Raw genomic sequence first — 23,182 nt, forward strand, 5'->3', positions numbered from 1 at the left:
AATGCCAAATTCATCCTTATATTGACTTTCAACAATGGACCATAGTTCTACTGCCAAAAGAGCAACAAAGTCTAAGTTGAATTTTTACATTTAAATACCATTAACATGCTTAAATAAGTTATCTCAATATAATACCCTTAGAATAGATGCTGCCATATTTTAAATGGACTCATCATTTATGAGAACATTCAGAGCAAACAGTGGAAATAAAGATACTTATCATGGACTCTGGAAGAAGTCATTAAGGATACTACTCTGCCTTAGGTGAAATATAGATCAGTTTCACTCACTGACATGAATAGTGTTGTACAATCGCCTTGCTCTACATTTCTTGCATGCTCATCATGGTGGTATCTCTGTCATTGCTAATACTTTTTTGTACTTGGATCTAACAGACAAGGTAGGACAGGCTATACCTTGCATTATGTAAAAGATTAGATCTGCAAGTATGATTCTTATAACCTCTGGGATTTGTACTCTTAGCAATTGAGGTTCTTAAGTCCAAAGCATCTTACTAGAAAGCAGTAATTGTTGTTTTATCACAGTAGTAATAACATTGGTCCGGTGTATTCTGTCCAGACTGTTAAATGCAGTGACACTCTCTCACCCAATGATCTCCACCATGAAATAATGACAACATCAAGATCTCACAATACAATTGACATTGTTGACAATCACTGAGCAGTAAAGATCTGGAATTTGATCCTTCTCTGAATTGATCAATCTCTCACAAGCAAGAGAATGACCAAAATAGACACCAAGGAAACTGACTATAGAGACAATGCCCATATATGACAATAGGGCTCTCTAATCCACATGTGAAGCCCAGAAAACCCAACTGCAGCCTCTGCTGCAATCAGCCAGAATGGTCAGGACTGGGTTAAGGATGACCAGCTCCCCCGAATGTCACCCCAACTCTCATCCAACTCAGGACAAACTAGAGAAAGCCAAGTATTCTTACCGAAACAATCACATAAGGAGCCCCTCTGATATTTATCCACTTTCTCCAAGCCTCCAACCTGATGCTTTCCCCTTTTTGCACTATAAAGCTTTTCTAACTACCTGATTGCCACTGAGTCTCTGCCAGACAAGTGACGGTGCCTGACTCCCTTGCTATATCAAGTTCTGAATAAATCACCTCTCTGTTCTTTTATTTCCACAAAACACAAGTATAGTAAGAGTCAATTTGAAGCATCCTGTTACTTCTATTACGGGCTTCCCTGGTAGCTCAGCTGGTAAAGAATCCACCTGCTAATGCAGGAGACCCTGGTTCGACTCCTGGGTCCTGAAGATCTGCTGGAGAAGGGAAAGGCTACCCACTTCAGTATTCTTGGGCTTCCCTGGTGGCTCAGCTGGTAAAGAATCCTCCTGCGATGTGGGAGACCTGAGTTTAATCCCTGGGTTGGGAAAATCCCCTGGAGAAGGGAACAGCTACCCACTTCAATATTCTGGCCTGGCTAATTCCATGGGTTGTATAGCCAGTCCATGGAGTTGCAAAGAGTCAGACAGGGCTGAGCAACTTTCTCTTTCATGCTCTATTACATATTATATTCAAGAATCCTACGCTTAGAAGTTTAACTGCTTGATGGCAAAGAATAAGTCTTGTACTTCTAATGACACTGATAAACGGGCTCTGGGGTTAAGGGGAGATGAGAAAAGCCCTTGTTTGTAGCCTTTTCCAATTTATATGATGTAAAAGTTCTTACCAAGGCCAATTTCAAGCTACCACTGATTTAACAACTGGGTTGTAAATTCCTGAATATTTAACAATCAGTTCTAGCACCCTCATCACTGTATATTTGTCTATTTTTTTCTCACAGTATCTAACACTGCCCAACACAGGTAAATATCCAAAAAAAAAACCACACAAATGGATAGAAAATGGTAGATATAGATATATCAATAGATACAGATGTGTTAATAGATATAGATATGGGAATATATAAATGATAGATGAATTACTAACCTAATGGGCAGCAGACAAATAAATATGTTTTAGATAAATACACCTTGTTTTAGAAAACATGCCTAAGGCATGATACATGCATGATATACTGGCACAAAAGAAAAATAAAAGATCTCTGCTTTTAAGAAGGTTAAATTTTAACAGAGTACATACAATGAAGAGTAAATATAACAAATAAGTAAATTATATCTATCTATATAAATTATATACACAACAAAGAGCAACTATAACAAATAAGTAAATTATATATATACATAATAATTATATATATAGTTTAAGCTATGGTTTTTCCAGTAGTCATGTATGGATGTGAGAGTTATGTCATAAAGAAGGCTAAGAGCCAAAGAATTGATGCTTTCAAATAGTGGTGCTGGAAAAGACTCTTGAGAGTCCCTTGGACTGCAAGGAGATCAAATCAGTCAATCCTAAAGGAAATCAATCCTGGATATTCACTGGAAGAACAGTTGCTGTAGCTGAAACTCCAATACTTTGGCCACCTGATGTGAAGAGCCTACTCATTGGAAAAGACCCTGATGCTGGGAAAGAGTCAAGACCAAAGGAGAAGGGAGCAGCAGAGGACGAGACAGTTAGATAGCATCACCAATTCAACGGACATAAATCTGAACAAACTCCAGGAGACAGTGGAGTACAGAGGAGCCTGGCATGCTGCAGTCCATGGAATCACAGAGTTAGACAAGACTTAGCAATGGAATAACAAAATGTTGTATTAGAAGGTGGCAAGTTATATAGAAATAAGAAAAGGGAAAACTGGGCAAGTAGGACTGGAAGCTGTGAGGGTGAGGATGGTCAAAGTAGGCAGCTTTAGATAGATGAGAATTGAGTGCTGACTTCAAGGCAGTGGTTAGCTGTGTAAAACTCCAGAAAAAGAGGGAATGGCTAGGGCAAAGCCCTTGGACAGAAGTCCATCAGGAATTTTCATAGAAGTGTAAGGAAACCACAGTTTTTTGAGCAAAGAGTAAGAAGGAGACACACCAGGGATCAGGCCATGTAGAAAACTGAAAACTACTGTAAGGATTTTAGATTGTATAAGGAGTAAACTGGGGAAACGCTGAAGTGTTTTGAGCACAGGAATGAAGTAATTAAGTTTTAAGAATTCAATTATTAATGTGATCCAATATGAATGCATTGAAAATAGCTTTAGAGTTGGAAGACTATTTTTTTTTTTTTTTTTTTTAGAGTAACCCAGGGAAGAGATGATGGTGGCTTAGAGTGAAAGTGGTGGAAGAGATAGGAGGCATAAAAAAGTGAAACTGCTCAGTCGTGTCTGACTCTTTGCGACCCCATGGCCTATAGCCTACCAGGCTCCTCCGTCCAGGCAAGAGTACTGGAGTGGGTTGCCATTTCCTTCTCCAGGGGATCTTCCTGACTCAGGGATGGAACTTGGGTCTCCCGCATTGCAGGCAGATGCTTTACCATCTGAATCACCAGGGAAGCCCATAAGGAGGCATAAGGGGTGGTAATAATTGATAACACAATGACATGATGAAAAGTAATAAGATTCTGGACGTAGGAGAAAAGTAACTCCAAGAGAATTTGTATTTTGATTAACTATAAGAGAAAGATGAGCCACAGTTGAATCCAAGTATTTGGAATTGAATAAAGAAAGACAGAACTGACATCAATCAAAATAACAAAGTTTATGAAGGAGAATTTATTGTAGAACATGAGTTTGAAATGTCTATCAGACTTCTGAGTCTGGAACTATAAGATGGATCTGAGCTAAAGGTATAAATTTGAAATAATCAGCAGAAATAATACTTAAAGCTGTAAATCTGGTTGAGATTATCAACAGATTGAGGGAACAGAGGGATGAGACGATGACAGAACAGAGACAACATTAAGAGTTCAGGAAGTGGACAGAAAGTCCCACCGGAAGTGAAACCATTAAAACACAACAGTGAGTTACGGGAAAATCGAGAAACACTGGTGTCCTGAAAGCCAAGTGAAGAAAGTACATTGAGGAAAGAATGAATAACTTAGTCAGATACTGTGTGTGGGTGAGGTGACACAGGGGCTAAAAGCGTTCCATTGGGCTTAGCAGTGTGGAGGTAACTCATTAGCTTGACATTAGCAATGTCACTGGAGTAAAAAGGCTTCAAAAGAGTGGGTTTAAAGAAAATGAGTGTGACTATACAAAGGGAGAAGTCAGGTACATAAACTGCCATACCTGCATGAAATGAAATGCTCTACAGTACTTGCATATATTTGTTGACGGAGAAGTATACCACAATACATCACTGAGTTTAAAAGATTATACTTGGGACCCCTCTGGTGGTCCGGTGGTCAGGGATACGCCTGCCAATGCAAGGGAAACAAGTGAAGGCACCGCAGTGAGAAGCCGAGCAGCGCAATTAGAGAGTAGCCCTCATTGGCTGCACCTAGAGAACGCCTGTGCAGCAATGAAGAACCAGCACAGCCAAAGCTAAAAATCACTTTTTAATTAAAAATTAAAAAATTATATTTCACTCCATTATACTACACTTCTGGTAATGAACAAGCAATATGTGTCATAGTAACCTGCCCCAAGATTATACATTTCAATATTGGACTAAATTAAACATATACACATTGTAAGTTACTACAGGGTGACCGAAGCCTTGTATCATTATTAAAGTTCTTTCCCACAAAGAATATCCCAGGCCCAGATGATTTCACTGGTGAATTCTATCAAATATTTGATGAATGAATAACACCAATATTCTCCAGGCTATTTAATAAAATATGGAAAGAAAGAACATTCTCTAAACGCATTTTAGGAGAACAACATTACCTTGGGCACAAAACTTAACAAAAACAACCTAAGACATAAAATCCAAAACAAATATATTTCAAAAGCAAAAACATACATATCTTTTACAAAATACTTACAAAATTACTGTTGAAGCATATAAAAAGATAACAAATTATGAACAGATATGGGTTTATTCTAGGAATGCAAGGTTGGTTTATCATTGAAAAATCAACCAGAATCATACAGATGAAAAATCACAAAAATATCATACTGAGTAAAATAAGCAGAAATAAGGGGACTCATTTTATGATTCCATTTATATCAAATTCTAGAAATGGGAATATGATTTTCAGTGACCAAAAGCAACTCAGTGGCTACCTTAGAGCTGATCCCTATCGTGGAGGATGACAAAGTAGGAGGAAACTTGGGGGGAGGTGTTAGAAGCATCTGTATTCTGACTGTGGTTCATGCTTTCAGTGGTACACACACTGACAAAACTCTTCAAATAGGACAGGTAAAATGGGTGCATTTTATTATATATAAATTAAAACCAATAAAATATATTTTAAAATTAGTCAGTGCAATTCATCTATTAGCTGAAATATGCACACATTTCTTCAATTATCTTACCAGGTTTCTCATTATTGGAAAAGACAACTAAAATACGAAAAAGAGAAAGGTGAGACTGTACTCTTTGGTCTTGAACTGGAGAAATCAGCCTGTTGTCTTGTTTTTATATACATGCGGGATATTTCTCTTAGCTCCTGTTTCATAAGAAAAATCAGTAGCAATGAGCACACACAGTTTTTAAAGACTTTTCTTCAATGAAAGTAGCCATTGTTTCTTGAAGGAAAATCTGATTTCACAGCAGGATGAAGGAAGACTAGAATTAGCCAGGAATATTTTGTGTTGCCAGAAACTAAAAAAGTTCCCAGAGAATGATGAGAACGTGCCAAAAAAAAAAGAAGAAGAAGAAAAAGAAGATGGCATGAAGTGGCTCCCTTCGGGGAAATTTGAGCAATAAAATAAAATGACACTGATGGCCTATAAAATCCATCGAATAATCCATGAGTCCTTACCAGTGTGATAGCTAGAAAGGTAGATACATAGATAAATAGGAAGGGAAAGGTCTTTCTTGTCATAGAAAGCTAACTAGTAAACAAAAAATAATGATAGAGTGGAGGAAAAAAAAAAACCTAAGTTGATGTTAAGCTAGTGGTTTGATGAAAAATATTCTATTTTTAGGGCATTTCCCTGGCCCTAAAGTATCTCCCCATGGGAAAACTATTTATTATAAGGTGGAAAACTATAAGTTTACAGTGGATAAACCTGAAAGACGGCACTTTGATCAAGTGATCAAATTTAGCATCATTGATATTGGGGCAAACAAACTCTTTTTACCTCCTGTCAAGCCCCAAAAAGGTTGCAGCATCATTTTTGTGATATACCTGCCAAGGATGCAAACACTAAATCTAACAATGGGAGAACAATCAGACAGATTCACATGAGGGGCATTTCCTTCAAAAATGTCAAGGTTAAGAGAGATAAAAGATGAGAAACTGTTCTAGATTAAAGTAAATGAAAGAGCCGTGACAGCTAAATGTAATATGTAATCCTGGATTGGATCCAAAACAAGGGGGAAAGAGCTATAAAATACATTATTGGGATAATTGATGAGATTTGAAGATGGACTCTGGTTAGATAGAGTACTGCATCAAGGTTTATTGTTTGATTTCATAATTTTATGAGAGTATGTAAGAGAATATTTTATTGTAGCTATACAAGAGAATGTCCTTATTTTTAGGAAACACTCACTAAAAGGGCATGATGTCTCCAATTACTCTCAAATGATTCAGAATAATAGGTGGACAGATACATAGAGGATAGATTAGAGAAATAAAGATGTAGATTGATGGATGATAGGAAGGAAGAGAGAGGAAGGAGGGAAGCAGGTAAGGAAGGGAAGAAGGAAGGGAAGACGGAAGCAGAATTATAAAGCAAATTGGGCAAATTGCAAACTGTTGATAAATCTGGATGATCAGAACTTTATACTGTTTCTGCAAATTTTCTGTAAGTGAAACAATTTCAGAATTTAAAAAAACATACCCCCAAATGATAGATTTCAAAACAACAATTACAGGTCACTCTCACATTTTTAAAACTACTTGTTTATATGTGCTCATGTACTGAGCACCAAAGAATTGATGCTTTCAAACTGGTGCTGGAAAAGACTCGAGAGTCCCTTGGACTGCAAGGAGATTAAACCAATCAATCCTAAAGTTATTCAACCCTGAATATTCATTGGATGGACTGATGCTGAAGCTGAAGCTCCAATACCTTGGCCACCAGATGTGAAGAGCTGACTCATTGGAAAAGACCCTGATGCTGGGAAAGACTGAGGGTAGAAGGAGAAGGGGGTGACAGAGTATGAGATGGTTGGATGGCATCCTGACTCAACGGACATGAAGTTTTAGCAAACTTTGGGAGATAGTGAAGGACAGGGGAACCTGGCGTGTTGTAGTCCATAGGGTTGCAAAGAGTCGGACACAACTTAGTGACTGAACAGCAAATGTACTTTGTATACAAATATATGCATGAAGATTCTGGAAAGATATACGTGAAAATGGTAAAAGTGCATGAGGGATGTTTAATATTTTTGCCTTGTTCCCCAATCAGTATTTTCTCAGTCACCTCAGTGAACACTGATTACACATATTATTTGCAATCACAAATTAACAAAGGTTTAACAACAAAAAAAATCAAAAGACATTTGCTCTAGTTTTTCCTAGGGAAGGGTCAGTCACTCTCAACAAATACAGGTGTTTGTTCAGCTTCTGTGCCTCCTCCTAAGGTCAGGTTAAATTTTTGTCTGAGAAGGAGAACATAAAACAAAGCTTATTTGGACTGCAAACAGAATACTACAGGCAGAGTATTTCTCTGCTTTGGAGGTGAGCCTACTGTGTTCCATCTCGGCTGGCCTGACAAACACTGCAAAGGCTGAATTTGATTGGATTATCTGGCTGTGGTGCCTGACCCCAGGCAAATGAGAGGTATGTTTACCTGAGCTTCAGACTTATCAAAAATGTTGAAAAGCCAAACCTGATAGATCTCAGCACTCCCTGCAGGAACTCTCCCCATGCATGGCACAGAATACAGAACCGTCCTCAATAGTTACTGCTGTTTATGTTTTTTTTAACCCAGACACGCTCCATTGTTTGGGCAGGCAGAATTCCTATTGGCTGCATCTTCTTTCCACAGTGATCACTGGAGAGGATCAACTGCATCAGAGTCTTCGATAACAGAGTTAAGAGACTGAGGCACCAAAACTGAGGTTCTTTACACATCTTCATTGAAGAGACTGTATTCCTTGTCAGTAAAGTAAGGCTTCCCTGGTGGTTCAGATGGTAAAGAATCTGCCTGCAATGTGAAAGACCTGAGTTTGATCCCTGGACTGGGAAGATCCCCTGGAGAAGGGAATGGCTACCCACTCCGGTATTCTTGCCTGAAGAATTCCATGGACAGAGGAGCCTGGCAGGCTATAGTCCATGAGGTCACAAGAGTCAACACAACTGAGAAACTAACATTAATGTACAGTGTGTGATGAGTATAGTCAACCCAGACTCACTGTGATTTCAAATATCACAATATTCTATTAATGAAAGTATAATTCAGATGGCAAAATTCTTGTCATACACATTATCCTTATCTGTAAGTGTAATTTGCTAATTGAGCAATTAAACATTATTGATACCTTTAAATGGGTTAATATTTAAAATCACTGACAGTAGTGCACAGCATATATAAGTTAGTTATTAATAATACTTTCCCTATGAATGCATTTACATACTAGTTATGTGTTTCAGAAAAAGGGTCACGTTGAAAGATAACTGGCTTTCTAGTGAGTCCTCGGGGACTGTGGCAGAGTAAAAGGTTTCCTACCAGCCTGTGACTCTCATCTTGTGAGATCCATCTTAACGATCCCCGCTTCTGGAGGTGACCCAGCACAGACACTCCTGCCTGATTAACATACATGTCCCCATGGCAGTGTCTGCCTTATTCATGGTCACTTTCTAAGGCTGTCCACTGATACTAGCTTTGGTCCGTGTGCCCACATCTCTTTCTAACCCAAACTTTTTTTTTTCCCCCTGAGTTCTCCGTTTCCCTGAATTGCTATACTTTCAAGAAAATCTTCCAGGAGGGCATAGCTTATGTGCTTCAGGAAAGGCTAACCCCTTTTCACTGCCCTAAACTTCTCCATGACCAACTGAACACTTTCAGGCCCATCCTGCAAAACTCAACCTCTATGCCTTTGCTGATGTTGTTTAATCTTCCTGAAATCCCTCCCTTCAATTTCTACCTATAAAATGAGCCCATTCCCCAAAGTCCGAGTGAATACCACTCCTTCCAGGAAGCCTTCTTGGACAACCCCTTACAAGCAGCCAAATGTAACATCCTTCTGTCACCAGGGAAGCACAGCGCTCTGTGCGTTGCTCCAGGCACGTCCTCTGCACTGGGCAGTGGCTTCGCACACGTCCTTGGAGCTGCCCCACGGTGGGCAGAGAGCTCACGGCACGAAGACTGACTGCTGGCCAACTGGGCTGGAATCCTGACTCCTTACTTGATTTCTATGTGACTTTGGACAAAAGATTCAACCTCCCTGTACCTCAATTTCCCCATCTGTGGGGAAAAAGATAAAAATAATATCTATGCATCAGGTGGTGGTTAGAATGAAGCAAGACCATGCTATAGCACGCTGAAGGAAGACACAGCAGAGGCTCAAGGAGAAAGTCTGACTGAGCCACATCACAGCTCTTCCAACTTACTCTCTGTATGACTTTGGACATGTTACCTAACTACCCCCGGCTCAAGTTTCCTTATTCAAAGAGGTGGTAAAGAATCCACCTGCCAGTGCTGGAGACATTGGAGACATGGGTTCAATCCTTGGGTTGGGAAGACCCCTGGACAAGGAAATGGCAACACACTGCAGTATTCTTGCCTGGAGAATTCCATGGACAGAGGAGCCTAATGTGCTATAGTCCATGGGGTCGCAAAGAGTTGGGTACGACTCTGTGACTAAACAACAGCCTTAAAGATTTATATTGACGGTTAATCTAACACATGCAAACATTAGAGTACAGAGTAGGCTCTAATAGTATTCATTTATAATATATTATAAGGTCAAGGCCAAGCCAGGTTCCAAGTTCATGGTAAGCGCTCAAATAACGTTACTAGTTATCCTTCACAGTCATAATTGCTCAGGGTACGACTATGAAATTGCCCTGCTGGATGGTTTAGAAGTGCAGGGTTAGGAGAGAAAGAGAGGATGAGAGAGACCAAGCAAAAGAAAGACAGATTTAATATCCCTTCTTCTTTCTGACTGAATTTTGTCAAGCATTATCTTGCAGATGAGAATGACCTTGTCTGTGAAGCCGGACCCAAATCCATTGGTTCTATTTGGTGCGTGGGGAGTGCTGGCAGGCAGCATGCATGTGTGTCCAAAGAGACCCCAACCATCACAAAAGCTCTCTGAACGGCAGTGGAATGTGGAGCGTGGCTTGCTATCCTTAATCCCCTTTTTCCTGCTCCACCCTCTTGGCCACCCTAGAACTCCTGAGCTTCTGTTTCTCAGCAGTGTTCTAAATGTATTAGTCATTCCTTTCAACGTACTCTGAAAGCAATTCGTGGATTCACACCTAGCTAGTCTCTCCTCCTTGTGAAACTTACTACGCAACCGAGTGATGAAACTTACGCAACCGAATGATGAAGGAATAAACCTTCCAACTGACACATGTGCTCTTAGGAAATCAGTTCCTGAATTCCTTTGAACCTTTTTTTAACTCTTATCATCTGATTATTTTATCTTTGAAAGAAATGATGTGGGTATTTTCAGACTTAACGTCTATTGGTTTTGTCTTCACTCCTATTTTCTTCTCAGGGTTGGCTGCTTTTCTGCCGTCTTCAACTCTATCATACTCCAGCTTGCTTCCAATCTGGATACTTTAGGGCAATAGCACAAATAAAATTTCGAGTTCTGGTCTCTAACAATTATTGTTATTTTTTCCTAGAGAAAACAGTAGCCCATCTTGTTTACATTCCCCAACTGACAACACCATGGTGTTTCTTTTAAAGCAGTTTCATAACACTGTAGCATTTTTTCAAATATTTATTAATTATTTGGCTGCATTGGATCTTAGCAGTGTCATGTGGGACCTTTCACTGCAGCACGCAGGCTGTCTACTTGTGGTGTACCAGCTCAGTAGTTGCAGCACACAGACTTAACTGCCCTGTGGCATGTGGGATCTTAGTTCCCCACACAGATCGAACCCACACCCCCTGCTTTGGAAGGTAGATCCTTAATACTGGACCACCAGGGAAGTCCCCCATTGTAGCAATTTTTAAACTTCAGGAATCACAAAAGTCTAGGGTTTGAAAAATCGTACGGAACAAAGAATCTGCCTCAATGCAGGAGACCCAGGTTCAACCTGGAAGAAGGAAATAGCAACCCACTCCAATATTCTTGCCTGGGAAATCTCATGGACAGAGTAGCCCCATGGGCTACAGTCCATGTGGTTTCAAGAGTTGGAAACAACTTTGTGATTAAACCAACACCACCAAAGACAATAAATCTGTTTCTCTGGCCTCCACATGTTCAAATGTCTTTAGAGCTAGAGGCTAAGTATCATCCAGTTCAATCTTCTGATTTTGTAGGTAAGGAATTCAAGCAAGATTCAAAGAGAGGACTTGGAAAACTAAGTAACTGCAGGTAATCGGTAGTTCTCAACTATGAGTGGTTTTAACCCACAAGGGGGCAACTGATACTGTCTGGACACATTTTTGGTTGTCACAACTAGCACTTACTACTGGCATCTAGTGGTTAAGGCCAGGGATGCTACCAAACATCCTACAGGGCACAGGAGAACCCCTGGAAAAAAATTACCCAGCCCAAAATGTCAAGAGCACAGAACTGGAAAACTCTGAGATAGATTCCTCCTTCAATAATCCATTTAATGTCTCCTGCCAACAAATAGCCATACTCATTGCCTAAGAAATTCATAATGCAAATTAAACTCATATCTCGTGTCCTTGATGTAAGAGAAGGCTGTTGGTTTCCATTTCACCACTTTGCTTGGCAATCTCTTTAATGATTCCTAACAGAGACTACAAATGGTCTTATTTCTCTGCCAATGTTGAGCCAGTGATGAAGTATCTGTGTCAGGGAGATTTGGGGGAGAAAGATTTCATTTCTGGGTTATATTTAGGGGTTGATTGTGAACAGCTGTACTCGACCCATTCATGGGTGACTGAGGAGCATCTGAGGAGCATTAGGACACAAAAATTGATTTGTTATGGAAACTAGCAATGCTTTTCAGGGATAAATGAGATTTCAAATGAATGATAAAATGATGATCCAATTTGGAAGTCAATCCGATAGTTGTTTCAATGGTCTCTTTTAGGACATCATTTCACAAAATTTAAAAAGTAAATTGACAAAAAAATCCATGAGTTCCTTTCTATGACAATATAGCTGAGTGAAAAAATATAAGAAATTTTGCCTCTCAATCTTGCCATTACCAGATCTGGGAGTAAAAAGAAAGTAAGAAAGAACCTATCAAAATTATGAGATGCCAGAATTTAAGAATTATTTTTTAAAACAAAAGTGGCCATTATATTTCTGTGCTGCCTTCCTTCGTATGCTTAGTCGTCCATTCATTCACTTTAAATGTGCTATGAAAAGTAAAAGTGTCAGTCGCTCAGTCATGCCTGACCTTTCGTGACCCCATGGATTGTAGCCCACCAGCATCCTCTGTCCATGAAATTCTCCAGGCAAGAATACTGGAGTGGGTAGCTGTTCCCTTCTCCAGAGGATATTCCCTACCCAGGGATCGAACAGGGGTCTCCTGAATTGCAGGCACATTCTTTACCATCTGAGCCACCAGGGAAGCCCAGATTTGTTATATATACGGTTAAATTAAAAAGCCCAAGTGAAAATGCAACTACTCATACTACCATAAGCAAAGAATCAAGGCCAAGGCAGGTTTTAATTTGGTAAATGATATTTTGCAATATCCAGTTCCATATTTTTTTAAAGCACTTAGACCTAGAAATTCCACTTTGGAACTCTAATTGATGAGTTGAAAATGTGGTGAGTAGGGAAAAGTTTATAGGTTAAGATCTTTTTCCTGAGAGTTGCATAAAACTGCCAAAATTTGGAAGCAAACTAAATGTATAACAATTCAAGGAACTTGCAGTGTAATAAATGCAATGTTAGGGGAAAATGCAGTTGTTAGAAGCATGATGTTTTCAGAGAAAAGTGGGAAACTCTTATGATACAATGTTAATTAAAAACAATTCGCAGGTGGTCTAGCCTTCTGAAATGGCTTGCATTCTGTCTATGGTGTGTGTTTCTCTCTAAATAAACCCATTTTTCATCTGGCACTTTGTCTCTAACTGAATTCTTTCTGTGATGAGACACCAAGAACTGAGGTTCCTTAAGTTCTGAGACTAGGTGTGTGATCTCAGTTAAAAGATCATGGGTTCCGGGGACTTCCCTGGTGGTTTAGTGACTAAGAAATACACTTCCAAAGCAGGGGACCCAGTTTCAATCCCTGGTCAGGGAACTAGATCCAACATACTGAAACTAAAGATCCCATGTGCTGCAACTAAGATCCGTTAAAATCAAATAAATAAATAAAAATAAATATTAAAAATAGACTGTGGGTTCAAGTCCCAATTTGCATAACATAGTTTTACACTCCTCCACTGACTTCCAATACATGAACCGTGAACTTCCAGATGTTCAAGCTGGTTTTAGAAAAGGCAGAAGAACCAGAGATCAAATTGCCAACATCTGCTGGATCAACGAAAAAGCAAGAGAGTTCCAGAAAAAACATCTATTTCTGCTTTACTGACTATGCCAAAGCCTTTGACTGTGTGGATCACAATAAACTATGGAAAATTCTGAAAGAGATGGGAATACCAGACCACCTGACATGCCTCTTGAGAAACCTATATGCAGGTCAGGAAGCAATATTTGGAACTGGACATGGAACAACAGACTGGTTCCAAATAGCAAAAGGAGTATGTCAAGGCTGTATATTGTCACCCTGCTTATTTAACTTATATGCAGAGTATATCATGAGAAATGCTGGGCTGGAAGAAGCACAAGCTGGAATAAGATTGCCGAGAGAAATTTCAATAACCTCAGATATGCAGATGACACCACGCTTATGGCAGAAGGTGAAGAAGAACTAAAGAGCCTCTTGATGAAAGTGAAAGAGGAGAGTGAAAAAGTTGGCTTAAAGCTCAACATTCAGAAAACTAAGATCATGGCATCTGGTCCCATCACTTCATGGCAAATAGACAGGGAAACAGTGGAAACAGTGGCTGACTTTATTTTTCTGGGCTCCAAAATCATTGCAGATGGTGATTGCAGCCATGATATTAAAAGATGCTTACTCCTTGGAAGGAAAGTTATGATCAACCTAGATAGCATATTACAAAGCAGAGACATTACTTTGCCAACAAAGGTCTGTCTGGTCAAGGCTATGGTTTTTCCAGTGGTCATGTATGGATGTGAGAGTTGGACTATAAAGGAAGCTGAGCACTGAAGAACTGATGCTTTTGAACTGTGGTGTTGGAGAAGACTCTTGACAGTCCCTTGGAGACTGTCAAGGAGATCCAACCAGTCCATCCTAAAGGAGATCAGTCCTGGGTGTTCATTGGAAGGACTGATGTTGAAGCTGAAACTCCCATACTTTGGCCACCTGATAAGAAAAGCTGACTCATTTGAAAAGACCCTGATGCTGGGAAAGATTGAGGGCAGGAGGAGAAGGGGATGACAGAGGATGAGTTGGATGGATGGCATCACGAACTCGATGGACACGGGTTTGGGTGGACTCTGGGAGTTGGTGATGGACAGGGAGGCCTGCCATGCTGCAGTTCATGGGGTCGAAAAGAGTGGGACATGATTGAGCGAGTGAACTGAACTGACTGACTTCCCTTCTCTGGACCTCCTTAGTGTCAACATTGGCCTGAGAGCTTTCTCTTCTTTTCTTTCTTTCTGGCCACACCATTTGGCTTGCAGAATAAAGTTTAAAAAAATAATAAAAGTAAATAAACGATTCACAAGTATATGTACTGACTGACAAATCTGTAAATATGTTCATATGATCAAAGTCTAAAAAGTAATACCAAAATGACAAAAGAAATGGTAGTCATAGATACAAGTTCATACATTTATAAGCCATGCTGTTTTTCTATAAGATGGTTAGGGGAAAAAAAAGCATATATAGTCAAATTTGACCCAGGGCCTTTTTCTCCAGTCAAAATAATACCAAACTTATAGATTTGCATTTAGGAAGCTAGTAGCAATAAGGAAACCTATAATAAGAATTTTGTAGGATGTAGAATAATAAGCATTAGAATTTAAATTAAGCTGCAATGAGGATAAGGTCAGTGGTGTTGCAGCAGTAATGAGTACATGTTCGAAAGTTTCTCATAAGGTTAATACAGCAATTTCACATTCTTTTCCATTAGTGGTCTGATCACAAAATCACAAACTTCTCCAAGGGAATTGGCCACAGAGTTTATCCATCAAGCCAGACTCTGCTTCTTCAGTTTTCTGTGCAATATTCAAAGTAGTACTGAGTTCCCTTGCCTATGCTTTACCGCCTGATGCATTTGATCATCCTTTCTCTCTCATGCATGCCCACAAGATGGTTCCACTTCTCACACTTCTGACCTTGAATCTAGTCCAGAAACTTGAATCATCCTAGCCCCTTCCCATTTCTTCACCCCTCACTACCTCATTCAGCCCATTATCAGCTCTGGTCAAGTCCACCTCCTGAAAATATATACATGCATTTGCGGCACACACGCTTTCTCAAGTTGTAACACACCGATTTCTCTTGTTGTGGCATGCAGGCTCCTCTAGTTGTAGCCTGCGGGCTTAGTTTTCCCATGGCATGTGGAATCTTAGTTCCCCTAATAGGGATTGAATCCATGTCCCCTGAATTGGAAGGCAGATTCTTAACCACTGAATCACCAGGGAAGCCCCCTGAATATTTCTTGAATTTGTCTCTCCTGTTTGTTTTCAAGACCTCTGCCCTCCTTCCAACCAGGGACTGTTGTCCCCAGTTCCAGTCAGGATACAGCTATTAAACCACAAGTAGGGTCTCATCACTTTTCTTTTTAAATCTTATTGATGGACACATTTTATCTTTTTAAAAATTTTTTTTTTTATTGAAGGATAATTGCTTTACAGAATCCTGTTGCTTTGTCAAACCTCAGCATGAATCAGGCATAGGTAACATATACCCCCTCCCTTTTGAACCTCCCTCCCATTTCCCTCCCCATCCCACTCCCAGGTTGACACAGAGCCCCTGTTTGAGTTTCTTGAGCCTTGAAAGTAAACAACATCGTCCTTATGAGGGCTCCAAAGGCTCTTTCTACCTGACCATTGCATACTTCTATTGCAATTCTCCCTTAAGTGCCTGAAAATCAAGTCATATTACTGAATGGAACACATTTTTCTCAGTGCAATTAGACAGAGCTGGAGAAAGCAGAAATATCAGCTTTCCCATTCTAAGCATTATGATAATTTTAATGCAATTGACTATCATATTCACATTTCCAACAGTCATAATTCACATTTTAATCATATTACATTACCAGTAAGTAAAATCCCTAAATATTTTTATAAAACTTCTTGTACTGGAGTGATTTCCTTTGGTTTTAACCAACGGCTGAAATTCGCAATTATCCATAATAAATTTCTATTTTGATATTATGCCTATGATTCTATTTTGTTACAATCTTTTTAGACAAAAATTTTTATCTATAACTCAATAATTGCTTGTCCCAGATTTGTGACACCAGAAAATTTCATCAACATGAGGTGACGTGGTATCATTGAGTAATACAAGATTTAGTGTGTTTTGATTCTAATTACAACACAGCTTAAAGTCTAATTCTACCACTGACAAATTATCAAACATTTTGAATGCCTTATAAATTTTCTTTATCTTGGTATTTATGTCAGTAGTTTGAGTTTAACAGTATATAAGGGAGATGTCCTCATTCTCTCCTTAAAAACTTAACTGAGATCCACCCAAAATAATTCAAGTCTTTTGAGCATAAGCTACCCTTCCATTTAAGCTGGTTTTAGAGAAGGCAGAGGAACCAGAGATCAAATTGCCAACATCTGCTGGATCAACGAAAAAGAGAGTTCCAGAAAAACATCTATTCCTGCTTTATTGACTATGCCAAAGCCTTTGACTGTGTGGATCACAATAAACTACAGAAAACTCTGAAAGAGATGGGAATACCAGACCACCTGACCTGCCTCTTGAGAAACCTATATGCAGGTCAGGAAGCAACATTTAGAACTGGACATGGAACAACAGACTGGTTCCAAATAGGAAAAGGAGTATGTCAAGGCTGTATATTGTCACTCTGCTTGTTTAACTTATACGCAGAGTACATCATGAGAAACGCTGGGCTGGAAGAAGCACAAGCTGGAATCAAGATTGCCGGGAGAAATATCAATAACCTCAGATATGCAGATGACACCACGCTTATGGCAGAAGGTGAAGAAGAACTAAAGAGCCTCTTGATGAAAGTGAAAGAGGAGAGTGAAAAAGTTGGCTTAAAGCTCAACATTCAGAAAACTAAGATCATAGCATCCGGTCCCATCACTTCACAGCAAATAGATGGGGAAATAGTGGAAACAGTGGCTGACTTTATTTTTCTGGGCTCCAAAATCATTGCAGATGGTGACTGCAGCCATGAAATCAAAAGACGCTTACTCCTTGGAAGGAAAGTTATGACCAACCTAGACAGCATATTACAAAGCAGAGACATTACTTTGCCAACAAAGGTCTGTCTGGTCAAAGCTATGGTTTTTCCAGTGGTCATGTATGGATGTGAGAGTTGGACTACAAAGAAAGCTGAGCACTGAAGAACTGATGCTTTTGAACTGTGGTGTTGGAGAAGACTCTTGAGAGTCCCTTGGACTGCAAGGAGATCCAACCAGTCCATCCTAAAGGAGATCAGTCCTGGGTGTTCATTGGAAGGACTGATGTTGAAGCTGAAACTCCCATACTTTGGCCACCTGATGCAAAGAGCTGACTCATTTGAAAAGACCCTGATGCTGGGAAAGATTGAGGGCAGGAGGAGAAGGGGATGTCAGAGGATGAGATGGTTGGATGGCATCACTGACTCGATGGACACGGGTTTGGGTGGACTCTGGGATTTGGTGATGGACAGGGAGGCCTGACGTGCTGTGGTTCATGGGGTCGCAAAGAGTTGGACACGACTGAACTGAACTGAACTCCTTACTTGGCTCCTGCAATACATCTTTCTCTGAACTACATACAAATATGCATGAAAAATTCATATACATTATATATATTTACGGGAGGTGATAGGAGGAGGAGGATGATAAAGACAAAGATTAGTTGGTATTTTGTGTTTACTAAATGCTTCACATACAAATATACTAAAGAAAGTACAATAATTATCCTCTTTTTTTTTTCTGATGAGTACAATAAAGTTTAAAAAGAATAAATAATTTATCCCAAATACAGCCAATACGTGATGGAGCTAGAGTATAGAAATGCTAATAACCATGTGAATGTAGTTATCTTCTTGCTTTAGTCCAAGTCATCCATCATTAAACAGATGATGTTTTTTTCACCAATCCTCTACTGGTGGGAATTCAGGTCCTTTCCATTTCTTCACTACTAACAAGTAATGATATCCTTGTGTATCGTTGTGCATTTTAGGGATTAAATTTCTGGAAGTGAAACTTTAGGATCAAATGTTATGAATATTTTTGTTGAGTATTATCAACTTGTGTTTTATAATGTTTAATTAAAAATATAAAAAAGATTTTGGGGGGAATTGTGTAGGACATATGTGAGGTACCTTCTCAGATTTCAGTGGTGACATCAGCTGTGGGATCCTCAGTGGTGGGAGAACTTTGCCTTGGTGGTGGTGGTTTTAGTCAATAAATTGTGTCCAACTCTTGAGACCCAGTGGATTGTAGCCTGCCAGGCTCCTCTGTTCACAGGATTTCTTGGGCAAGAATCCTGGAATGAGTTGCCGCTTCCTTCCCCAGGGGATCTTTCCTACCCAGGGATCAAATCCAAGTCTCCTGCATTAGCAGTGGATTCTTGACCAACTGAACCACCATGGAAGTCTTTAGGAAACCCCAGTTCGCTTGAGTCTCACAGCTCCACACTCTGGAGCAGACCAGTTACTGTCCGAAGAGAACTTTCTCCCTTCCGGCTACCATAGCAGGCCAACCGGCCTCACACCCTGAGTTTCGAGCTTGTCTCAGCATCTCTGGACTTAGATGAATGGCTGTACAAGAGATCAGATAGTTCAGCTCTCTGGGGACACACTTGGCCTCCTGGGAGACAGGAAGGGGAGCTGCATGCTGCAGGCAGATAAGTCTCTCCCGCTTCCCTCTCTACAACCCCTCTGGGAAATGGTTCCACACAGCCTGTCCGGACACACCCCACGGAGGTGAGCAAACCTCCCTGCTGGGGTTTGGCCAGCAATACACTTTACAGTACTTTCCACCTCATTCCTGATTCACTTTGCTTATCTCTCACTTTCATTTTCTCTCATGCTTGGTCTATGGTGGTTTTCTGTCTCATTTGAGATAATAAAGTTTATGAAAGCATTTTCCAAATTATAAACCACTCTGCAAAGGGAAGGTATTTTTATTGCTGTGATTGCTGCTGCTTTCAGGAATACTTGGGGGTATACAGAAATTCATTTCATAAAGTAATCAAGATTACCCTCATTTATATTTCATCATTCATTATCAGCCTAAGAAGGATTTTGAGACATCTTTGATCTTTCTGATTTGACCGTGTGTCTTCAGGGAGCTGTAGTCGACTATAAGCCTCATAGAAACACCTGCAAAACATTTCTGTGTCTTCCCAAGGAAGGCATGGTAGAATAAGGAGCAGGATATTATATTAATAGTTGAGTGCTCTGGTGGACCCAGATGCAGCCTCACACACGCCACCATCATGGAATTCCACGGTGAGATTTAGAAACAGGCAATGAGAAGAAAGTAGCCTGAAAGGAAACTAGGATGAAACGAAAGTCAAGAACTTCCTGAGCCTATCCTACTTTCCATCAATTATATACTATTTCATTACAAAAGTTACCTTCCCCAGTTTTGCAACAACAAAAAAAAAAAACCTTATGAATAATTTATATTCTGCTCAACCAACATTTAAGGAAGGTCTAAATGATCTCCTTCTGTGTTTCTTACAGCACCCAGTTGTTTTATATGACTCTCTGTTGTTATTGCTTACTTAATTAACTTCCTTTCTGTCTGAACCATAAACTATGGGAGAGTAAGAAGCTGTCACTTCTACTCTCTGTCATATTCTTGGCACCTAACATATTGTCTGGATTTTTTTTTAACATTTATTGAATGATGAATGAAAGAAAGAATGAATGCAGAATGAAGATGAATTGACCATGTCTCTGACTTTGACTAAATGTTTTCAGCTTTCTATATATATCCTCAAGTCCCCAGCTTCAGCTTAAAACAATGTAGATACCTAATAAACATGTGCTAACTAACTGATAAAACAATTATAAATCTATATAAAAATATCTACTGCCTACCTTCTGACAGTACGGTTCAAAGTACTCTAAACTGTTCTCTTCTCATTTATATTCAAGGGAAAATAGGTGTATAAAGAGAATCACTGCTCAGTTTTATAAATAGAAATTTCCAAGTCTACTCCACTGATGTGAAAATATGATAAATAATATGGAAAAAATGGCTGGAAAAATAGAACCATTACCTGCCCCCCCCATCCCCCAGTTAAGGATGGTATTGTGGTCCAGGGTCCACTCTATGTTGTAGAGGAGACAAACCCACAGATAATACTTCCAAAACCTGAATTCTCCCTTCTCAGCACATTTGTAAGGAGATGCTACTCCAAGGAACTCAGTCATGCACCAAGAACCAGAGAAATGAATCTCAGGCTGGGCCAACCTATTTTCTCTGTGCAAAATGCTTTATAATTAGATTAGGGAGTTCCCAGGCAGTCCAGTGATCAGGACTCCTCACTTCTACTGCATGGGGCATAGGTTTGATCCCTAATCAGGTAACCAAGATCCCACATGCTGTGCAATGGGGTCAAAAAAAAAAAAAAAAAAAACTATATTAAATGAATTCTTTCTATGCTTTTATATCTGCTCCCTTGGGGCATCTGGCTTCTTGCATTTACATTACTCACATGAGGAGAGAAAGATTTACAGAGATAAACGCATTTTTTCTTCTTCCTGGTCCTTTGAAGCCAAATTATTTTTAACTTATCAGAGGTCATCAGAGGCTCATTGGATTATCCCGTGCTGCCAGATTTTGACCTTATTTTTGATACAATGAACCATTTTCTACAATGGGCATCAAAACTCACAGCTCCCAGGGCTTTAGAAATCCCAGGAAAGGCCCCTGCTGGCAACCTTATTAGCATCTCTGCCTCTTGATTTTTATTTAATTCCTTTTAACATTCTAATCATAAGGCTGACAGACTTTATGGAATGGGAGGATACAGAATGAGGAACATATTTCACTATATCATTAAGCCTGCAGTGAGTTAATAAATAGCTCATTATGTGTTTTGAGATATACAAAGAGGTTAAGAAACCAAAACAAAAGCAGAATATTAAGGCAACACTTATTGAATCACTGTTCATAAAAAAAGGGGGGGATTGACATGAAAGATTCAAATAGAGTTTCATACTAAAATGATAGATTAGCATTTCTATTTCATATCTTTCTCTACAAAGGAATGCAGTGTCATTCCAATGACAAAGCAGATGTTTGGGAAATGGTCCTCTTTTCTGAGCCCCAGAATGGGGAAGGTTGATATAGAATAGAAAGTATAGCGGGGAAAAAAAACAACAACAAACTCATCCAGCATTAAAATATTTGCACACATCAACAAAAGGTCTCTTGTTGAAGATGGTATGGATGAACCTGTTTGCAAGGCAAGACTAGAGACACAGACTTGGAGAATGGACTTGTGGACACAGCAGGGGAAGGAGAGGGTGGGATGAATCGGGAGAGTAGCACTGACATATACTCACTACCGTGTGTAAAATAGACAGCTGACGGGAAGCTGTTGTACAGAACCGGGAGCTCAGCTCAGGGCTCTGTGATGACCTAGAGGGTGGGATGGGGGTGGGAGGGAGTCTCAAGAGGGAGTGGGTGTATGTATACATATAGCTGATTCACTTCATTTTACAGCAGAGACTAACAAAACATGGGAAAGCAATTATACTCTATTTTTTTAAAGGTCTCATATTAGGGATTATGTTAACCTTTTAAATCACATTCACATACAGCACCTCATTCCAGTTTACAAAAATTCTGGGAACAATGTCCTTGTCTAACAGAAAAGTTAGAGCTCCCTAAGTTTTCCCTTTCTGGACCTCTAATCCTTTCTCAAGACCCTGCCAACCAATCATATGTATGCATGCATGCTCAGTCATGTCCGACTCTTTGCAACCCCATGGACTGCAATCCACCATGCTCCTCTCTCCATGGAATTCTCCAGGCAAGAATACTGGAGTGGGTTGCCATTTCCTCCTCCAGGGGATCTTCTCAACCCAGAAATCAAACCTGTGTCTCCTGGATTGCAGGCAGATTCTTTACCAACTGAGCCACCTGGGAAGCCCTCTCAGCAAACCAAGGATGCTCTAAATCAGGGCTTTCCTAGGAACATGGATCACCTGGGGATCTTATTACAAGGCAGATCCTGAAGCAGTAGGTGGGGCCTGAGACTCTGCATTAATCCCACGTGAAGCTTGGCAGCTGCTTCTCATTCTAAATGACCACCTGCACGAAGCAGAATCTTGAAAACATTATTGTCCTACGGGTAATCACAGAAGATTTAGACTGAAGTTACTCTAATATACACTTAATGAGATGCATCATTGTTCTTGCGCTAATTGACAAGTAGACAGATAGTCAGCGATTTACAGACCCCATTTGATTTTCACAAAGTCAAGTCAAACACTTCTCGGGCTGATTTAAGAGCAAACGCTGGGAAGCTGTGATGGACTCCCTGGAAATCTTGGATTCAATAAACTAAAGCATGAGCTCTTAATCTGTGTGTGTGTGTGTGTGTGTGTGTGTGTGTGTGTCGGGGGGTGGGGTGGTTGCTCTCCCTTTGAAAATATCTAAAAAAAATTGGAGACACTTTCCCCAGAAAAGTGTACGCAAAGGCAAACAATTTGGTATTTAATTATATCAGTTCCTAGACACTTTTGTTCTACAAGCAATTTAAGAAACTTTAACCTCATGCTGTCCAAAAAACTAGAAAAATAAACAAAACCAAAAATGTCTTTCAACTCACTGGGATATTAGATAGTTTTTAAATACAACTTTTCTGGGAGAACTAAGCCAGTTATCTAAAAGCACA

The 23,182-nt window shown here is 39.8% G+C and overlaps 1 protein-coding gene across 3 annotated transcripts in view; it reads right to left on the reverse strand.

Moving 5' to 3' along the window:
- The window catches only part of AGBL1 (AGBL carboxypeptidase 1), a 900,518-nt gene that overhangs the window by 356,749 nt on the left and 520,587 nt on the right, over positions 1–23,182 (reverse strand). The gene's annotated exons all lie outside the window — the stretch shown is intronic.

This window comes from Cervus canadensis, chromosome 17, assembly GCF_019320065.1.
Source record: "Cervus canadensis isolate Bull #8, Minnesota chromosome 17, ASM1932006v1, whole genome shotgun sequence".
Taxonomy (NCBI): Eukaryota; Metazoa; Chordata; class Mammalia; order Artiodactyla; family Cervidae; genus Cervus; species Cervus canadensis.